Raw genomic sequence first — 22,321 nt, 5'->3', positions numbered from 1 at the left:
TCCAGAAAGTTAATCACCTGAATATTGAATTCACCTGTTCACCTCAGTATATATATTACCCTCATTCTAGCTTAGCTATTGTCCGCTTGTGTATGATCACTGCACTGTTACCCATGTATGGTATGTTTTCGCTCTCTTGCTATTGTTTGCCAGAATTGACCCTGCTGATTTGACTACCCCTTATATCATTTTCATTTATTTAATAAAGTGTTCATTTCTCATCTGTGTGTGTCTGTCCAGTTCTGTCCAGCAATGAAACTTACAACTTTTTAATTGATTATTACTTTGTTTATTAATTCCTTTCTAACTATGCTTCTAACCTTATTCAACTTTTCTGCCCTTTTGGATTTGTTTGAGTGGCTTTTTCAGTTCTCTGTTTTTTTAATCTGATTCAGTCGGTTGTCTTCATCTTTGTGAAAGTGGGTAAATTGTGATCATGATACACATAATTGCCATAATTCTCAAACATATAATGTATTGTAACAAGGCTATTACGCACAGGAATTACCATATTTTTTGGACTATAAGGTACACCAGACTATAAGGTGCATTAAGTGACACTACTAAGAAAGCCTACATCGAAGTGAACAAGGGTGTCGACAGGTTTTCATGCCGTTATCAGTTTACGGATGTCCAAACAGAACAAAGACGGCGAAGGCAAAGGTCCAATATCTTGTTAAGAGTTTCTATTATTAAATAAAAGATTATGTATTTTTTCCAGGTTAATAAATAGTATTTTAAGCATAAAGTAAGTTGGGTGGTAATAGGGGAGATCTTGCCACTGGAGGTGCCTATGTAACCAAAATTGAAATTCTTAAAAAAAACTTTTTCTTTCAAACGATTCCTCAATATTAATCTACACACATTTCTCTCGAGAAAACGTTATTTGGGTGAGTAAAGAACTTCCGTTTATTTGCAGTAAGCTTAGATTTTCAATGTTTTGCCTGAAATGGCCATTAATAAAGTATTACTTGGCGAGGCTCCTCACTATGGTAGCTGTAATGCTCCAACAATCATCAGGCCGTGCGGCTTCGTAGCTTACCAAAATCCTACAAAAATATTTTGACAGATTTTTGAGCGCCAGATACCACATAAAATCAGTTTGAGGTCATTAAGCATAACCAAACTCGATTTTTAAGAAAATTAAAGAACACTTTATTTGTATAGGTTTTGATCAAAATCTCCATATCACCACAATACTAACTTTCTTTTCAATGGAAGAAACAATGCAAGTTTGGGCAGTTCTAAGTTAATAATCACAGGGTTGTGGGTTCTAAACTCAACATTTAAGATGACACTGTTGCGCCCTTGAGTATGACACAATTGGGATAAGCGAAGAATGTTGTACTTCATCATTTTGGATTTGTTTGTTTGATTGATTCTCTTTTTTTACTCAGTTTAATTCAGTCGGTTCAACTTTTTGACTTGACGCATCTTCACGCTGGATAAAGCTGTTATTAAGTGGGTAAACTGGGGTCATGAAGGGATGGATACACGTGGTCAGCAACAATACTCAAACAGTCTATGTTGTTAAAGCTTACATTTTTGATTGGTATTAACTAGTTCTGGAATGTTGACACAAGGTAGGCTGGGCCCATGGATTTCTGCTGTTGCTACCAAATTCTGACTCAACGGAAATTAAGATTCTTCAGGCCAGGCTACAGTTTTCCATTCCTTAACTGTCCACTGCTCATAAGCCTGTGTCTAATCACTGCAGCCTCCACTTTCTGTTTTTAGTTAAAAGAACCAGAGCCCAATATAGTCATCTACTACTGTAGCCCATCTGCCACATGATTCAACATGTTGTTCTGCATTCTGAGAAGCTTTTACGATCACCACAGTGATATACAGTGGTCTTTTTAGTTACTGTAGCCTTTCTGTCGGCTCCAACCAGTCTGATAACTGCTGAACTGCTAAACTGCTAATTATTTAAAGAAATACTCTAGACAGTGGTTGATGCAGACAACACCTGAAGATGCTGGTGTATACATCTGCACGATTTCATGCTGTTCACTACGGCAACACTACAGATTGGGTGTTTAGATAATTGCGTAAATGATTAGATGTACAGGTTTTCTTTTTTTCCATGTAGGTGCTTTGATAGTGTGGCCACAGCTGTCATATTTTAGCAAGAATAAACTTTTCAGGCTGTTTAATGGCAGTTGTCCCTCAGCGCTTTTTCTTCAATGAACCATTGACAGCCTGTTGTTTTTTTCTCTGATTTAATGCCTCATCATTGGTCTCATTTGCAAAGCGGCACAGCAGTGTGTCCTCTAACCGAAATGCCAATTACACAGACACTCCAGATAAATTCTTATTGTGCCTCAGCCATAAACTTCAATTTAACAGCAACAAATTGATGAGCAGCTCTCTTCCACTCTCTCCCTCCCTCTTTCGTGCTCCCGCCATCCATTCTCATTCATTCATATTAGCGGACGGATTGAGGGATAATAGTGGAATCTAGTAGAATACCGAGCTTGCTCTCGTTCGGAATAATAATCACATACATGTCAAATGTTTAGATTCCCACTTATATGAAGAATAATGAAGAATTCAGCAGTAGATTTATGTATCCATTACCATAGCTCTATTTACTTCAGTGCGTTTTTTAATTATTCTGGTGTGAGATATAACAGATATGGACACATGCGCTATATGATTTCTCATGCACTGTTATTCTTGTGTTGTTTTCATGCCCTTGCCAACGTTTGTCCTTCTATTTTGTGCAATTTTTTTTCCAGTTTTATGTGGTTAGATTATAGCTCTTACTGGTTCTATATATATATATATACATATATATGTATATATATATATATATATATATAAAACCTGTGCGTACAGAAATACTTGTGCATACAGAACCAGTAAGAGCTATACAGCATTGTAAACAGTATTTGTACAGGAAAAATGTATTATATTTAATATAATATTTATATATTTAGGCCATATCTCTAGACATCTCTAAAAAAGACAGTGATGGATGAAGCTTCACATCATACTGCAACCAGCCAGCACAGGTCTAGTGCCTCTGCTGGCTGGTTGCAGAATGATGTGAAGCTTTTTCCATCACAAGTTTCAATGACAACAAAACTCATTTTACATCCCATCTTCTACTCTAAACTGTTTGTCCATCTCCAGTGTATAAGTCCAGCACTTAGTTTCCCTGCTTTAACTTTTATTTTGCCACAGATAGCAGTTTTTAAACTGTTAACTCTAGTTTTAAATACCTGAACTGAATTCTAGTGAGATGCTGTGGCATGATCTTATAAAGGCAGCTCATGCTTGAAAACCCTCCAATGTTTTTTTGGGATAAGCGAAGAACGTTGTACTTCATCATTTTGGATTTGTTTGTTTGATTGATTCTCTTTTTTTACTCAGTTTAATTCAGTCGGTTCAACTTTTTGACTTGACGCATCTTCACGCTGGATAAAGCTGTTATTAAGTGGGTAAACTGGGGTCATGAAGGGATGGATACACGTGGTCAGCAACAATACTCAAACAGTCTATGTTGTTAAAGCTTACATTTTTGATTGGTATTAACTAGTTCTGGAATGTTGACACAAGGTAGGCTGGGCCCATGGATTTCTGCTGTTGCTACCAAATTCTGACTCAACGGAAATTAAGATTCTTCAGGCCAGGCTACAGTTTTCCATTCCTTAACTGTCCACTGCTCATAAGCCTGTGTCTAATCACTGCAGCCTCCACTTTCTGTTTTTAGTTAAAAGAACCAGAGCCCAATATAGTCATCTACTACTGTAGCCCATCTGCCACATGATTCAACATGTTGTTCTGCATTCTGAGAAGTTTTTACGATCACCACAGTGATGTACAGTGGTCTTTTTAGTTACTGTAGCCGTTTTTAGCAGTTTCTTTTTTTTAGGAATTACAACAGTTCTGTAAAGAAGAACTATCTATCTATCTATCTATCTATCTATCTATCTATCTATCTATCTATCTATCTATCTATCTATCTATCTATCTATCTATCTATCTATCTATCTATCTATCTATCTATCTATCTATCTATCTATCTATCTATCTATCTAGAGGACCAAAGAGTTCAGCGAAAAACAGTAGGTAATTCAGCCTGTAATTTTCTCATCTGAGGACCTCTCAGAAAAACACACACAGAGGATGGACAATGAAACTGAAACACCTGGTTTTGGACCACAATCATTTATTGTCCAGACGGACAGTTCTGGTGGAAACAGGAGAGTTGAGGTGCACATTCAATTCTGCTGTGATTTGGGCAGCCGTGGTTTTATGTTTTTTTTTTGGATAAAATCCAAGTTAGCACCTGAACATCCCTATCAGACAGCTTCCTCTTACAGTGTCCACAGTTAATCCTGTTGGATGTGGTTGGTCCTTCTTGGTGGTATGCTGACATTACCCTGGATACCGTGGCTCTTGATACATCACAAAGACTTGCTGTCTTGGTCACAGATGCGGCAGCAAGACGTGCACCAACAATTTGTCCTCTTTTGAACTCTGGTACGTCACCCATAATGTGTGCATTGCAATATTTTGAGCAAAACTGTGCTCGTACCCTGCTAATTGAACCTTCACACTCTGCTCTTACTGGTGCAATGTGCAATTAATACATTTGTTTGGCCACCAGGCTGCTCCAATTTAGCCATAAAACCTCCCACACTTAAATGACAGGTGTTTCAGTTTCATTTCATTCCATCCCCTGTAGATGGTAAAATTGGTACCCCCCATAAAGAGAAAATTACCCCAGGACCCCCTGAGAAATGAATCCCATCCAGATAGGGCTTTTGACTAATATTTCAATTTGTTTGATGATCTGAAACATTTAAGAGTAACAAACATGCAAAAAAAAAGAGAAGTAAGAAATCATGAAGGGGCAAACACTTTTTCACATCACTGTAAATAAAATGGTTTTTCGATCTGTGTGATGATTTTTGTTGTGTTGTATGCAGACTTATTTATCTTTTATCTTTTTTTGTTAGTATTCCATTTTAGGTGAGCTATCCAGCTAATTAGCACATTTCCATAATTTGTTGTCTCAGACCGAAGTGCCTTACAGCCAGCAACCTGTGCCCCATTCCTATGTGCCTCGATCCTGCCAAAAGATTCCCATCCCGCTCCCGCTCCTCTCTGTTTTGGGAGCCCTAATGCATAATTAATGAGGCTTAGAGCATGTTTGGGCCCAGTGGCGCAGTAGCCCTTATGAATATAACCGAGTAACACCCTCCGCATTAGCATTTTAATAATGATTTGCAGGTTTGATTAGTTTCCATTTGTGACTCTGACAGGTTAATTGAAAAAGCTTTGTGTTGCTCCGGCGACCCGCCAGCTGACGGCTCGATTGGGGAATGATATATGAACAGCGCACTCGGTGTCACGTAACGTGCTCAGTGACCAAAAATAGAGCTCCTCGCGATGATTCTGCTGCCTAATGGCACTCTCGCTAGCCGCCTATGCCTGCGTGGTCTTAACTTTCAGATTTAGACGCGCTCCCCGCTACAGAATTCCTTCCAGAATTGAATTTGATTGCTTGGCCAATGATCCACTGCGGCAGTTAATGAAAATGACGGAACGGAGACAGGCGGGGACGGCGGGGGGGTGGGTTCATCATGTTGCTGCTCTGTGTAATAAGTATTATCCAAGGCAGGAAACTTCATGAAAATAAATGCATCTGCCTCCTCTGGCATATACTCTTACTGCGTGGAGTAATGAGAAAGGTTGCGATGTCTTGTTGATGTCAGGTTCACTCAGTTGTGCATTTCTCTCAGCTGCTTTCTCTCAACTTCAAGGCTGGTCTGGAGATCAAGCGGAGATGAGGAAAGCTGTGCTATTCAGGGATTTTTAATCGCATATATCCCATAAAAAAAAAAAAGAACTAGATAAGATTTCTAGATAAGAAGAGTTTAGAAGTAGAATGTTAACATTGTTAAAAAGGTTCACAGTGTTTCAATTCTCTCTTCAGTCCGTTCACTCCAATTAACACAGAAACAGCATGTTTTGAATGAAGGTTTTAGCAGACATCCCAAGTTGCAAAAGTTGATTTCAGGGAGGTTACCCTACCACTAAATACCCCCCCCACCCCCCCCCCCCCCCCCGCCCAAAAAAAAAAAAAAATAGCACACTCACCAAAGGCTAAAGAAACTTTACTTTTATATTAATTAATTTTTTTTTTTAGTTTTTTTAATTTAGAGTATTCAGAGGTGAAATGAGTTTAATCTTTTTTCTTTTTTCGAAGGCCCTGTCTCTGCTTTCCCTTTTTTTTTTTTGAAAAAAAGCCTTAATTTGCCAAATTGACCGTTACAATATCACAAAAATTTGCACATCAAAAACATTTGATATCATATTACAATAATTATTAATATTGCCTCCACTATGATCTGCTTTCTCTCACTCACTGAACAAATCCAGTCCGGGAGGGGGGAAAAACACTGCCCGCCCACACTAAAAACTGATTGGCTGTCTCACAGACTCTTTGCAGAGAACAGGCCAATCAGAACCCTCTCTTTTTTCTCTCTCTCTCCTTCCCACACGCGATTAGAGAAAAAAAAGTCTGTGGCCTGTGTGCGCGTTTGGGGCGCTCGTTCTGAATTCCGGGAGATTATATGTGACTCGCGGGCATCAGGGAGCCGCTACCAAAATGCGGGAGACTCCCGCAGCTACAAGGAGACTTGGTTTGTCTGGTTTTAGTGATATCAGAAAAACAATGGCATTTACATACATCCAATCATTAGCATAGCATTTTAGACCCACTCGTTCACAATGAAGTACTAAGAGTTTTTTTTAGATTAGATTGACCCTGAAAATGGCTCAGCACTTCTCTGCTAGCACTGTCTGGTGAGTTTATGCTCCCGGCTGTTTGATGACAATTGCCTTGTGACAATTATAAAAAATATATAAAAAAAAGCAAATGGCTGTAAAAACTTTTGAAAAGTCAGAGATTTGAAAGGTTGCTTCAGACAAAGTTGACAAAGCTTGTCTGTGAAATGGCTCTGCACTTCTCTCTCAGAACTGTCTGGTAAGTTTGTGCTCCCAGCTGTTTGGCGGATGATGTCCAGCTGAAACAGAAATTCTCCTCCTCCTAATGACAACCATAAAAATATATAAGAAAGAAAATGGCTGTAAAAACAATGCTACATCTCATCAGAAGTAGCATTTCAGAAGTCAGGGATTTGAAAGGTTGCTTCAGACAAAGCTGACAAAGCTTGTCGGTGAAATGGCTCTGCACTTCTCTCTCAGAATTGTCTGGTGAGTTTGTGCTCCCAGCAATTTGGTGCATGTTTTCAGGGGAGCTCAGAAATTTTGGCCCTAGTTGGACATCCACTTCTCATTCTGCTTCATGAAAATCTTAAAAAACTTTCACTTTCCAGTCTCTAGAGGCTCCGATACATGTGAAGTGACCACCTCTTTTCCAACTGGATTGCCGAGTAGCATCACAGCACGTTCTGAGAAAAGCGACGCGACTTGGTTCCGATACATTAGCTCACAGACGCCTAGTGCTGATCGTTTGAGTGATGTGGGGAGAGAGAGTGCCATCTACCCACCTAGAGAGAGCAAGGCCAATTGTGCTCTCTCAAGTCTCTGGTTGTCAATAGCAAGCTACATAAATAGGATTTGAACTGCCGATCTTTCCTGATCATAGTGGCCACTCAAAGCCCCTTTAATTAATCAGTTTTAAAGGCACAGTAACAAAAACAGAGTTTCAAGAGATTTTCATTTCACGGATCAAGAATGATTAAAATCCTTTTTGTTTGTGTTTGCTTGCACGTCAAGTCATAAGAAAGATCAAATTGACCTGTTGATTTATCATTAAGCTTCCGGCGATCAGAGGGAGCACAACTGGCCCTGCTCCCTCCGGGTGGGTAGATGGCGATCTCTCCCCACATCACTAAAAGGGTGATGTCCACAGCACAAGGCGTCTGTGAGCTGAAGTATCGGAATGCAATCGCTGCGCTTTCCTCCGAGTGCGCTGTGATGCTGCTCTGCAATGCTGCATCAGCAGTTTGAAAAGAGGCGGTGGCTGACTTCACATGTGTCACAGGAGGCATGTGTTAGTCTTCATCCTCCTGGTGTTTTGATGCATTATTAGTGATAGGGGGAGTCCTAATGAGTGGGTTGGGTCATTGGCCTTGTAAATTGGGAAGAAATTTTGAAAAAATAGAAATATAATTATTATAAAAAAAAAAACTGACCTGTTGACAAAAGAAAGGCTGTGTAAATGTAATTTCAGGCTCTTGGTTTCATGTTAAGCACAAATGACTGTGTAATATGAAATCTCCATTTATGCAGAGCTGCTCTTTTGCATTGCTGGGATATGAGGGGAGTGCACTCAATTCATAATTGCCTTTGCTCAATATTGCAGGCGGTAGATTGGCTGCAAATTGGTGAAGAGGCTATTCATTCCAATAAAGATGAGAGGCAATTGAGTGACTTTGTCTGCTGAGGAAAACAAATTCTGTTTGTTGAATGCGGAGAGATTGCGGGCCGTGCGGGGGTGGAGGGGGGTGATTTTTTCATTAGTTTGTCTGATGTGGAATGGCTCCTGGGTATAAGTCTGTTAAATTACAGAAGTATTCTTTTTCCCACCTATTTCCCGGGAGGGTTGCCAGCTATTGATAAGGAAATCCAGATAAACAGCGCATAGAAGAGCGGGAAGGAAGCGAAGAGCAATCAGCCTCCTTCTGTCGGCGTCCGCTTGTTTGTGATATCAGGCCGAACATCTAGCGAAAAAACAGAAGCTGTTGGTCTGCAGCCTTTTGCATAACTTTGTATATTTTTCATTTGACGGGCAAGCTGTCAGCTGTACCTTAAATTGCCTTTCTATTTGTGCAGAAGAATCAAGAGGAAGACAATCATGCGGAGAAGACGTGAAATGAGATTAATCCATTTTCCCTATCACAGGTTTTCTATACATGTAGATTAGTTTGATCAAATTTCCTACTTTTTTTTTTTTTTTTTTTTACATTTCCTTAAATGCCAAAGGTCAAAATAACTGCATTCTCATGCTGTATTCACACTAGCCCCAAGTTTGTCTCTTGTGGGTGTGTCTGAGGAAGCTTGTGTTGTCACATGTGGGTGTGTATCACTGTGACCTGTTAGCATGCTGGCTAATCAAGCTTTTGCTTTTTTCCACAGTAATTTTGTCTCCAAATTGTCCCTCTATATGTGCAAAGATGCATTATGCATTATGAAATGGTGGTCATAAGTCTCTCTTCCATGTGCTGCCACTATGAATTAAGGATTGTAGGTTTGTTTCCCAGATAATGCTGCTTGCCATCAGCAGCCGGAGTCAGAGAGAGCACAGTTGGCCTTGCTCTCTCTGGGTGGGTAGATGGCTCTCTTTCCACTCATCACTCCTAGTGTAATGTTGATCAGAGCTGGGTTGCTGTGCTTTCCTCCGAGTGTGCTGGCTAACTGGAAATGCTGCATCAGTGACAGTCGGAAAGGTGGAAGTGGTAGCTGATTTCACATGTGTCGAAGGAGGCATGTTCTATGCTTTGCCCTCGTAGGGTTGGTGTCAATATTAGTATGGTCTGAATGGGTTTTGGGTCATTATCCTTCCAATTTGGGGAGGAAATCGGATCATATTAAAAATAAATGTTTAAAAAGGTTTATTTTTTCTATGCTGCTCTCTATTGCTTTATTTGCTGACAGTGCTCTGTGATTCTCTCTGGTTTGCCTTGTTTATCATGTTTTCTCTGTGGTTTGTGGGTTTTGATTCATGTGATGTTTGACGGTTTACCTTTATTTTTTTAGATGAGTAACTGGCAACCCTTCTATTGAGCACTAAAGTGCCTGGACCCCTTAAACCAGTTCCCTATCAAAGGGTCCAATGCCGGAGGCCAGTGTTCTCTCCATGCGTTTGAAGACTATCTGTCTGTCTGTCTGTCTGTCAGCCACAAAAGATTCAAAAGGTTCAGCACAAAGAATGCTGGACAGTCATATTTTCCAAGAAACATGCTGTACGTTTAAGGATCAGTTTTATATGCCTTAAAATAAGACCATGTGGGAAATGAGGTTATTAGCAAACTGGAGGCCATGGCCCACTTGGTGGCTGCAATAGGCTCTAGGTGTCCGTTTATCCATTATGTCCATTTATCATTAAAAGGTTTGGCCATATTTAGAAAAAAAAACAGAGCACTGAAGTGGATGATTGGAGGGAGCAGAAATTCAGATTTAAAGACCTACTCTGTAATACTGGATTATTAAGTTTACCTTGGAAGAGTAAAGGCTCTTCCAATGCTTGGCATCAGTGTGGAGTAATTCCCCATGCTACAGCAGCCATATACAGCTCTGTAAAACATTAAGAGACCACTTCAGTTTCTGAATCAGTTTCTATGATTTTGCTATTTATAGGTATATGTTTGAGTAAAATAAAAATCGTTGTTTTATTCTATAAACTACAGACAACAATTCTCCCAAATTCCAAATAAAAATATTGTCATTTAGAGCATTTATTAGCAGAAAATGAGAAATGGCTGACATAACAAAACAGATGCAGAGCTTTCAGACCTCAAATAATGCAAAGAAAACAAGTTCATAAAGTTTTAAGAGTTCAGAAATCAATATTTGGTGGAAAACCCCTATTGTTTAATCACAGTTTTGGCATCTTGCATCTTGGCATGTTCTCCTCCACCAGTCTTACACACTGCTTTTGGATAACTTTATGCCACTCTTAGTGCACAAATTCAAGCAGTTCAGTTTGGTTTGATGGCTTGTGATCATCCGTCTTCCTCTTGATTATATTCCAGAGGTTATTAATTGGGTAAAATCAAGGAAAAACATCATCATTAAGTGGTCTCTTATTTTTTTTTTCCAAAGCTGTATATGCCCACTGTATATTAAAGAAGCTTAGTGTTCTTAAAACGGGTAGAAACCAGTAGGGTAAGGGAGTGGTATATGTTTATACTTCTTGTCCAACCACAATCAGATTCACTCTATCTGGATGGAGAGGGTTTTTTTGATCGATCAGAAGACGGAATGAAAATAAGCTGAAATGAAATAGGAGTAGCGAGGCTATTTTTTAAAATGTAAGGAGGAGATGTTAAAAGTCAGCTTAAAAATGATTGCTCCAGTAAAGTATAGATAACCAAAATTTCCACTTAAGTAAGGTAACAAGGTATTTGTACTTCATTACTTGACATTGAGGAGACACATGAGGGGACTATGGGACTGTGGGACTGTGTGTGGAGAGGGTGGGAAGGTTAATATCTAACACAACACTTTAGCATTCAGGAGTTGTTACAGCCTGTAGATTAGATGAACTGATTGGCTGGACTTACTTCAGTTGTCTGCATGTCTCCAAACAATCAGCAATAAATAGATAAATAATTGAGAGCGTTGTGTGTGTGTGTGTGTGTGTGTGTGTGTGTGTGTGTGGATGGATGCTATATACACAGGGAATTAACTTTGTTTCAATGTCATATTGGACAAAACTATCTAAATATGTATCTGCCAACAAAGTGCTGCGGAATCATAAACACCCCGCATCTCAACTGAGCTCGCTGTTACAGAACAATTGCCTTTTAAAGTAAGGAGAAAGCCCTTTATAATCCCTCTCTCTCTCTCTCTCTATCTCTCTTTCTCACACACACATACACACACACATTTCCAGCCTATAGATAAAAACAGATGAGATAAAAAGGTTTCTTATTGATGTGAGATTGGCCAATATCTTCATGACAAAGGGAAGAATGAGGTAAGGGAGTGGGATTTAGCTGGGCTGCTGTGAGGCGAATAGCAATAGGCATTGTTAAGAGCATGCACTTCTTCAGTGCCTCTGAAAGTTTTTCAGCCTGTGACCCCTTTTTGAAGCCGAGATGAATCGTGACTCCCTCTATCTCTTAAGAACAGTGCAGTACCACTTGACTATTTGAGTAATTGCCCCTAGATCATCCACAGATACTCAACATTTTAGGAAACTGTGTGGTAGAACTATGTGGTGGGTTCATATCTTGTTTGTCTGGAGTTTTGGACTCTTTAGTTTGAGTTTGGTCTAAAAAAACAACAACAACAAAAAAAACAGAAGATGTAACGGGTGCTATGAACCAAGGTTCAGAACAAAGGACCTACATTTTGCCTGACCAAAACATGTGGCCTCAGTCTGGATCTACTGAACCAAGATTCTGTTAATTTGCTGTGAGAAAACACTTTTATAGATGGTCTGGGTTTTTAAAGCAATTACAGGAAATTAGAGCACACTATCGTCACCCTTTAAACAATAGAAGAAGAAGAAAAAAACAGTGTTATCCCACAAATGAATTTGCTTGTGATCTATACAGAAAAATTGCTAGTTTTAAATCAACAATATTACTGTTAAATTAAAGGAGAACTCTGGTGTAAAATGGACTTTTGTTGTAGTAAAACATGATATAAAGTATTTACCTTTGATGAATAGCACACCACCTCCTGAGATCCAGAACTTTTAACAGTTTGTCCAAAAACCCTTCAGACTGGGTGATACGGGGCATAATTTGCCCTGATAAATCCTTTTTTCCACCGTCTTCATGGTCATGCTGAACAACCAGCGAACTCAAGCTTGTTCATACTGGTTGTCCAGCTTGGTCAGGTTAATCATGCTTGTACATGCGTACATGTGAGTTGGACTGAGATGCTCTAGAGGTGCTCTTTTTTGATCTACATCTTAAAGCTGCTTTAAATATGTTAAAATTTCTTCACAACTGTAAGTGTTTTATGTTTTTTGATGGTGTTGGTGGTTGAGAAGCTGGTCACTTAAAGCTGGTCATCCAAAACACATCCAATACTGTCGAGATATCTAGTTAACCATCTTGGCCAGGTTAATTATGCATGTACATGTGTTTTGGTCTAAGATGCTGGTGCTTTAGTGCAACATCTAATGTTGCTGTTCCTTTAAATATGTTAAAAAAAGACTTGCTTGTGTTGGTTTCAGATGGTATCTGAAAGCTTTTTGGGTTTTTGATTGTCCTGGTTGTTAAGAAGCTGGTCATCAAGACAAAACACACCCTATACTGGTGAGATAGCTAGTCAGCAACTCTTGGCCATCGTAGAGTATGTTGCATTTGATTGCAGTGTTGATCATGCTTATTGATTAGTGTGGTCTTCATGGTCATGCTAAACAACCAGTGTACTCAAGCTTGGTCATACTGGTTGTCCAGCGTGGTCAGGTTAATTATTCCTGATCATGTGTTTTGGTCTAAGATGCTACTAGTCTACTAGTACAACATCTACTGTTACTGTTCCTTTAAATATGTTTAAATGGACAAATGCTTTCATTAGCTGTTCTTGGGTTGGTTTTAGATGGTAGAAGCTGTTTTTGATGGTCATGGTGGTTCAGAAGTTGGCCATCAAGACAAAACACACCTTATACTGTTGAGATAGCTACTTAAGCAGCTCTTGGCCATCATACAATATGATGCATTTGATTTTGGTCATGCAGGTCGACCAGTTTTCGTCATGGTAACTGATTGGTGTGGTCTTCATGGTCATGCCAAACAACCAGTGTACTCAAGCTTGGTCATACTGGTTGTCCAGCGTGGTCAGGTTCATATTATGCTTGTACATTTGTTTTGGTCTAAGATGCTACTAGTCTACAACAACTGCTGTTACTGTTCCTTTAAATGTATTTAAATGGACAAATGCTTTCATTAGCTGTTCTTGTGATGGTTTCAGATGGTAGAAGCTGTTTTTTATGGTCCTGGTGGTTCAGAAGTTGGCGATAAAGACTAAACACACCCTATAGTGTTGAGATAGCTAGTTAAGCAGCTCTTGGCCATCATAAAATATGATGCATTTGATTTTGCTCATGCTTGTCGACCAGTTTTCATCATGGTAACTGATTGGTGTGGTCTTCATGGTCATGCTAAACAACCAGTGTACTCAAGCTTGCTCATACTGGTTGCCATGTGTTCATGTGTTTTGGTCTGAGATGCTGGCACTCTAGTGCAACATCTACTGTTAGTGCTCCTTTAAATACAGTATCTCAAAATAAGAAAAATACTTTTTTCATGACTGGGCGATTTTTTTTCACAACTGTAAGTGTTACTCAAACATTTTCAGAACTGTCTCTGCTGTCACCCCATTTTTATTCAAGCAGCATCCCTAGAAACTTTCTCAGAACTTGGGCGCTACAAAGAGGGAGGCAGTGGTTAACGGAGGCTTCTTAAAGTTAGAGGAAGAGTTGTGACATTGCCCTTGGCCTGCCGGAGTAATCCCTGTGTACTCGGCCTCTAACCCACAGCCCTCAAACAGCTCCTCAGAGACGCTGCGGAAAAACACAGCCGTGCTTTAGTGTGCTTTAGCCGAGGGGGGGGGGGGGGGGACAAAACAGCGCAGAAACAGCAGTAATGATGGAGGACTGTCAGGCCTGGAGCAGCGAGTGAGTCGAGTCTCTCTCTGCCTCTCTGTCTCTCTTTCTCTCTCTCTCTCTTTCTCTCTGCAGTGTTACATGATTTGTCTGCAGAATGTCCTTTCCCAGTACATCTAACAAAGCTGTTTACTTCCCTCTCACTTCAGGCAATCAGTCCAGCCACTCAGCACCTGAGAGTGAGACAGAAAGAGAGAGAGAGAGAGAGAGAGAGAGAGAGAGAGAGAGAGAGAGAGAATAGAAAGCGAGAGAAGAGAGAGAGAGAGAAGAGAAATGGAGAGAGAGAATAGAACGTGAGAGAAGAGAGAGAGAGGAGACAGAGAGAGAGAGAAGAGAAAGGGAGAGAGATAATAGAAAAATAGAGAAGAGAGAGAGAGAGGAGAGAGAGAGAGTAGAGAGAGAGTGAGAGAGTGAGAGAGAAGAGAAAAGGAGAGAGGAGAGAGAGGAGAGAGAGAGAGAGAGAGAGAGAGAGAGAGAGAGAGAGAGAGCGCCGCTAGCTGAAGAAACAAGAAACACTTCACCAGAGCTGGGAAAGAGCAGCTTCTGTCACACTACATCTAACCTGTGTTTGACCTTGCGCTTCTACAGCAGTTCATCTAGAGTTCCATAATGTATGAGCTCACATTTATTAATCACACTCAGTTGTGTCTAAAGTATTATCATTCAAAGTATTATCATTATCATTACTCTGTAGGTAGAAGTATAGATACTTGGTTTAAAATACTTCTGTAGAAGTTGAAGTATCAACTCAAGATTTGTACTCCAGTAAAAGTGCAAAAGTACTGGTTTACTACTTGAAGTATAAAAGTAAAAGTAATGTAAGGGGAACAATCCTATAATACACTACCCAAACACATTTTTCTAAAAGCCATAATGAATATAATGTTATAGTATGGTCTCCCTGAATCCGTGTATCATTCGTTCATTTGATATTCAATTGAGAATCAAAATCGGAAAATTAAAAAACCAATTCGTTTTTTCGTTTTTTCGTTTTTGAATATAATACCAAAAAACGAATAACGGCTTGTATTTTGTATTTTTATTTGGTTATCCAAACAAAAATTGGAAATTTAAAAAACGGACCAGGAGCCGAATTTGATTTTGATTTTGAACTTGACCCATTTGTGTGCCCCGGAAGTTACTGATTTGTTTATTCTTGGTGGGTTTCTGTTGCGCGGGAGTTCACTGCAGTGTTATCTACACAGTCTGTATTGCTGTAGGCAGCATGGCCGGACTGGAACCACATTCTGGCCTAATTAAAGATCTTTTTGAAGGTGGTAAGACGTTGCAGCAAATGGGGATCCAGCGATGTTCTGCAATGAGTGTTAGAAGGTTCTGTGTTCAACACGACCTTAAGCGAAAAAGACATGTATTTTCTGTTGTCATATCGTCTTCTTTCACTGCAACGCGTTTAGTTCCTCTGAACAAGATAAAACTCTCCATCCTCAACTCCATCCAAAGCCTACAGCAATACAGACTGTGTAGATAACACTGCAGTGAACTCCCGCGCAACAGAAACCCACCAAGAATAAACAAATCAGTAACTTCCGGGGCACACAAATGGGTCAAGTTCAAAATCAAAATCAAATTCGGCTCCTGGTCCGTTTTTTAAATTTCCAATTTTTGTTTGGATAACCAAATAAAAATACAAAATACAAGCCGTTATTCGTTTTTTGGTATTATATTCAAAAACGAAAAAACGAAAAAAACGAATTGGTTTTTTAATTTTCCGATTTTGATTCTCAATTGAATATCAAATGAACGAATGATACACGGATTTCCCTGTTTCAGTCGCTTTTCATTTGCAACATTTGTTATTGAATTGCTTAAAATAATACAAAGAAATTGCAATTTAGTAAATGTAATTATTTTGCTTAATATTATTTTACTTTTGTAAATTGTATAATATTATCACTGTTATGCGAAACAAACATTTTTTATGTTTTTTTTTTGTCTGTCTGAAAATCAGATTTTGTTTAATTTGTTGTGTCCAAATTTGGAGAAGTTAGAAACAATAAAAAAATACAACTCAGCCTTTAGTAATAACTGACATAAACACTGCTGCTGACTGTGTGGACTACATGTTTTCACTTTTAAATAAACCATTGTGTCTTTATTTTCACTAGAAATAAATAGACTAATAGAAATGCTCCAAATGAGTATGAATGAAATTTTCATGAATTGACTACAGCTAAAAATTCCAGATCATGACCAGCTTCTGCTTATGGTTGGTTTCAGTATACGCTGATGGTCAGGGGCGTAGCAGCAAATTCTGGGTTCTTTACGCTCTCAATGTCAGTGGGCTCCTATCCATGCCAGTACACAAGGAACATGAGCGAGAAAAAAAAAATCTGGATTTTCATGGGCCCCTCTCCCTACTCGGGCCCTGGGTAGTCAGGTCCACTTTCCCCAACCTACCATGTCCATGCTGGTGGTCGAGAGGCTGGTCATCCAGACAAAATACACTCTATAATGTTGAGATATCTAGTTAACCAGTTCTTGAACATCAATGAATATGTTGAATTTAGTTTTGGTCATGCTGGTCAACCAGTTTCTGTCATGCTGGTTGTTGATTAGTGTGGTCTTCATGGTCATAATGAACCACCAGTATGGTCAAGCTTGGTCATACTGGTTGTCCAGTTTGGTAAGGTTTATTATGCTACAAGTACACCAGCTAAACCATCAAACTAAAACATATATATATATATTTGTGACTCTATACATGGATATGCACTACAAACAGAGGATGCTCACATTCTGCAGCCAGAGAACTATTTTTATTAACTATTCTCTGTTAATCATTTCATATTTTTTTGTTATTCTCTTATCTGAATCGTTTGTATCGATTGTCTCCACTAAACAGCCGATTTCGTGCGATTCACCTGCATCCAGTCGTGTTTAATATGGAGAGCACAGGGTAGCAGACTGGAACGGGCAGTGGTGTTAAGTGCTTGTGCCTGTGGTTTCCCTGGAGATTGTGGTGAGGTAGACTGTGAATTGATTGTAAGGGGGAAGATAAGACCTGTTGGTGGGCAGATAAATTTCACCTGCTTAACGGGTGACGGATCAATTCCAGTTCCTGCCTCTTGGAGGAACATTGCCATCAATTACCATTTAGCAGATCTGTTGTTTATTCTTCTTAAGTAATTCTGTGAACTTTCTAGAAACTTTTCTGCATCCCTTATCAAACACAACATAAAGGGGTTGGACAATGAAACTGTGGGAGGTTTCATGGCGCAGCCAATTGGAGCAGCCTGGTGGCAAATCTTCATTAATTGCACATTGCACCAGTAAAAGCAGAGTGTGAAGGTTCAATTAGCAGGGTAAGAGCTCAGTTTTGCTTAAACTATTGCAATGCACACAACATTACGGGTGACATACCAGAGTTCAAAAGAGGACAAATTGTTGGTGCACGCCTTGCTGGCGCATCTGTGATCAAGACAGCAAGTTTGTGATGTATCAAGAGCCACGTTATCCAGGGTAATGTCAGCATACCACCAAGAAGGACCAACCACATTCAACAGGATTATCTGTGGACGCTGTAAGAGGAAGCTGTCTGAAAGGGCTGTTCGGGTGCTAACCCGGATTGTAACCAAAAAAACATAATTCAATGTGCACCTCGACTCTCCTGTTTCCACCAGAACTGTCCGTCAGGACAATACATTATTGTGGTCTAAAACCAGGTGTTTCAGTTTCATTGTCCAACCCCTGTATATTACTTCAAGTTTTTGAATGGATTATTAATAATGATGTATGACTTCAAGAATACTCAGAGGCATGCTTTGAGTTAATATTTTTTCAAAGTATAATTTGCTAGTATAACAGGAAGTGTATCAGTATTTTTTTCAGAAACAATAGGGTTCCCTGTTTGTCACAATGTATAAATCATGTTGATGCGTTGTCACGTTCCTGAGTAATTAAGCTGTATAAAAATTTTGGCGCAACTTGCGTCAATGGGGTTCTAACGCTGCATTGACACCCCTCTCCAACTGGTCGCATGTGGTCGTTACAAAGGCGTTCCCTGTGTTGTCCAATTAAATCGATTTTTTAATAAATGAGAAATGCGGAAAAAGTGGAACTAAATTTTTTTTTATATACACTGAGTTGAGGACACATATCTGCATTGGACGGAATCATTTGCATAAAGTTGACCTTGGCTCAACTTTTTTTTTTATATATGATTTTATTTCGAATTTTCCCATTTTCATCCAAATTTACACGCCCAATTACCCAACCCGCTCATTAGGACTCCTCACTATCACTTGTGATGCCCCATCACACCAGGAGGATGAAGACTAAAACATGCCTCCTCCGATACATGTAAAGTCAGCCACCACTTCTTTTCGAACTGCTGCTGATGCTACATTGCTGAGCAGCATCACAGCACGCTCAGAGGAAAGCGCAGCGACCTGGTTCCGGTACATCAGCTCACAGATGCCCTGTGCTGCGGACATCACCCTAGAAGTGATGTGGGGAGAGAGCGCCATCTATCCACCCGCCTGCAGCTTGATGGCAAAGCTGCATGAATGGGGGTACGAACCTGCGACCTCCTGGTCATAGTGGCAGCGCTTTAGACCTCTGGACCACTCGGCGCCACTTGGCTCAACTTTTTGCTGCATCGCATTGCAATAGGGTTCTTTGCTTGTCACAATTTATGACTTATGTTGGTGCATTGATGCATTCCTGAGTATACAGTTAAGCTGTGTAAAAATTGCGCAATTTTTGACGCATTATCCATGATGCACTGCGTGACTGCGTCTGGCGGAGCCGGCGCTTCCCATTACAAAAATGAATGGGATACATCGCTGTGCGTTGTCATGATGGAGCAGCGTAAATGCAGCGTAAGGGTTTACTTATTAGTTATTATTTTATTTCAGTTTTATTTATGTAGATTACTTTATGTAGTGTCCTTGTGATGTAGCAAGGTATCCCATCACCTTTTTTTAAATGTACTTACCTCTTAGTCCGGCTTCTTCTTCTGGTAGGACGGATCCACCGAAAATAATTAATTAATGTTTGTGTAAAAAATTGTGATCACTTACCTGTTTTGTCATTATGTGGGAAAATGTTAAATAGCGCTATTTGTGTAATTGTTTTTGTTCGTTTTATGTTTAATGGGTAGCCACCCCTTAAGGACTTTGTTGGTAGGATCGAGGCGGGGCTTAATGTGTAAATGCCGGCTGGGGTGCTCAGTTGGAAAAAACTGTCTTGGGGTACGGATGCTCTGTCTGGTGTAATTATACAGCGTCTGCTAGCCGCTTATAGCAGCGCATAGTTTAAGCAGAGTGAGTGAGAGAGTGAAAGTAAGGAGGACTGGCCTCGCGGCTACCCTTGTGTAAATATCTGTATATATACTTACCGTTTTCTTTCATTTGTATCAGTTTTTGTTTGTGTTTTTTTGGTGTAATTATTCGCTAATAAATCACCGTGCACTTGGAAATCTGACTCTCCTCTCCTCTTCCACACCACACTCGGGGTCTTTACAGTCCTCCTTTCTACCACAACCGTAAAACTATTAAGTTTAGCAAGTGTCATGAAACTTGTTAGAATTCCAGTCTATTTTTTTTTTAACGTGGCCTTAGTGGCTGCAGAATCTGCTGGAAAAATGTCAGCCGTTCTTTTTTACGAATGCTGTGGAATTGGCTGAATCCACAGCACTGACTATATATATGAACCCTGGAATTCGAGGCTAAGCCTACACCAATATGGGCTGCTGGGATGTGTTCTGCTCAGCATTCAGCACACACACACCCTCACACACACTCACACACTCACACACACTTGCACAGTGCAAGCAGACACATAAAACACAGAGCTCGGAGCCGCCCAAAAGGGATTAGCAGAAATTGCATGCTCTCTCTTGTTTCTGCTTGTGTTAATTAACAAAGAGCGAAGGGGAAAAAAAACAAGCGTGTCAAGGATTCATTACGCTTCTGTAATAACGGCATTACTATTTAGAACAGCAGACAATGCATTTGATTATCGAGCGCACTTTAAGCGCTTACCTGCTCTGCACTGCTTACTAAGACAGATTTAATTCATTAACCAGGTGAGGGAGGGGGGTCTTTGTGCTGAAGTGCTTCAGTATGACTGTGTGGATGGGGAGTGCTTAGTCAAGGGGAATATACTGTGGGGGGGTCACACGAACAAGTGATGGAGATACTTCAGAGCCATTAGCCTGGCGATGCATGAGAGCGGTGTGCATCTGCTCTTCTCTTTTAGAACTGCTGAAAGACCCTGGTAGCATCCAGGCTTTTGTTTCTGAACGAGGCCATTGTGACGGCAAAACACTTTCGAGTGCCTAAAGCCGACAGACTGATCCCCTGCCACCTGCAAACTGCAAAACGCACCATCGTAACATGAAACAAGCTCTTTCAGAAACGCCTCTAACGAAGAGGACAGAGCAGCGATGGTAATTATCTATGTCACACCCAGCAATAAAAAGGGTAAAACAGATCATTTGCACCCAAATTCAATAGAAAAGTGTACAGATTTACACAATAGATTCACACAAACGCACAAGCGTTTGCTCAGACAGCAGCAGGTAACTGATGCACTCTACAGGATGTAGTATATGAAGTGTTAAGTGAATGGCCATTTCCCTCCATATTGTAGCCACTCAGACAGGCAGCCAGATGATAACAGTGTGGAGAGTAAAGATAAGTGGAGAAGTGTGCCCGTATATATATGTGTGTGTAAGTGTGTGTGTGTGTGTGTGTAAGTGTGTGTGTATCGATCTGTCTGCAGATTAGCGCTCAGACGCTGATATATGACTGGGAGCAGGCCACAGGTAAACAGTTAAATAACCTGCAGCTCTATTCTTTCAGCCTGCATGTCAGAGAACTGCAGTGTGTGTACTTCTACATATGCATGCGTGTGTTTGTGTGTGTGTGTAAGATAGATGTGTTGAGCATATTATGTCAGTAATATTTTTATTTTTAGACGCTTAGTTGCACGATATTGGAAGAAATTGACATTGCATAGTCGTTTTTTTTCCCCGACGATTTATTTTACGATATTAAACGATGCAGGACCTGTGACAGCACCAGTCTCGACCCCACTCACACGCTGTCTCACGACAGAGATCCAGACCAACCGAGAGCTGAGTCAGCCACGCCCTCAAAACTCGAGGAAAACAGCAAAACAACAAAAATAAAGCATTTAAATGGCATTTTAAAAGGTAAATAACAGCATTTTTCTGGGATTAAAAGTCTGATTTCGGCTGCAACTGGAAATATCTGCGTAAAACTGTGCAGAACTGAGGTGCACCACTTTGGACAGGCTGTCTGTGCTGCGTGTAGCACGTGTCCAGCCACGTGGAGGCCATGTGGTTATCTCGTGTGGTTACCTCGTGTTTACAATGTACCTCGTTCTTACATCTTTTAGATTAGGATTTTTAGAGTTCTTTACAATGGAGGAAAAGCTCTTGTAGATGCTTCTTTTTAGAGCCATTAAAAAAATTGGTCTAATATTGCAAGGGTTTCACTCTTGTTACAGTAAGTGACAAATAGTCTCTTTTCTGTGCAAAGGTTTTGCTTAGACAGTGTGTGTGTGTGTGTGTGTGTGTGTGTGTTTGTGTTAGTGATTATCATGGCGATGGCATCAGTAGCGCTGCTGTGGCTCTGATATATTTATCATTCAGAGCGTCTCTCTGCTCTGAGCCCTTCGCTGCCTCACACTCCCCTCACACTCATCAGCCCTCTCTGCCTTAACACACACACACACAGACACACACACACACACACACCATTATCCACCTGCTGCACGTACACACACACACACACACTCACGCACACAATGGAAAGAGACGGCACTATAAAAGTGACCTTGATTCGTTCGAGAGCGAGCCCGAGGTTCCCACCAGCACAAAGTGTGTGTGACACGGACACAGCGGCTGAAAGAATCACAGCATCGCTGCAAGTGGCCCTGCGGCTGAACTGAGGGCCCGTGGTGGAGGAGAAGGAGGGAAGAAGGTGCAGAGCTTTAATCTAA

Source organism: Astyanax mexicanus, chromosome 20 (genome assembly GCF_023375975.1).
Source record: "Astyanax mexicanus isolate ESR-SI-001 chromosome 20, AstMex3_surface, whole genome shotgun sequence".
Classification (NCBI taxonomy): domain Eukaryota; kingdom Metazoa; phylum Chordata; class Actinopteri; order Characiformes; family Acestrorhamphidae; genus Astyanax; species Astyanax mexicanus.
This window is presented reverse-complemented; position numbering follows the sequence as displayed.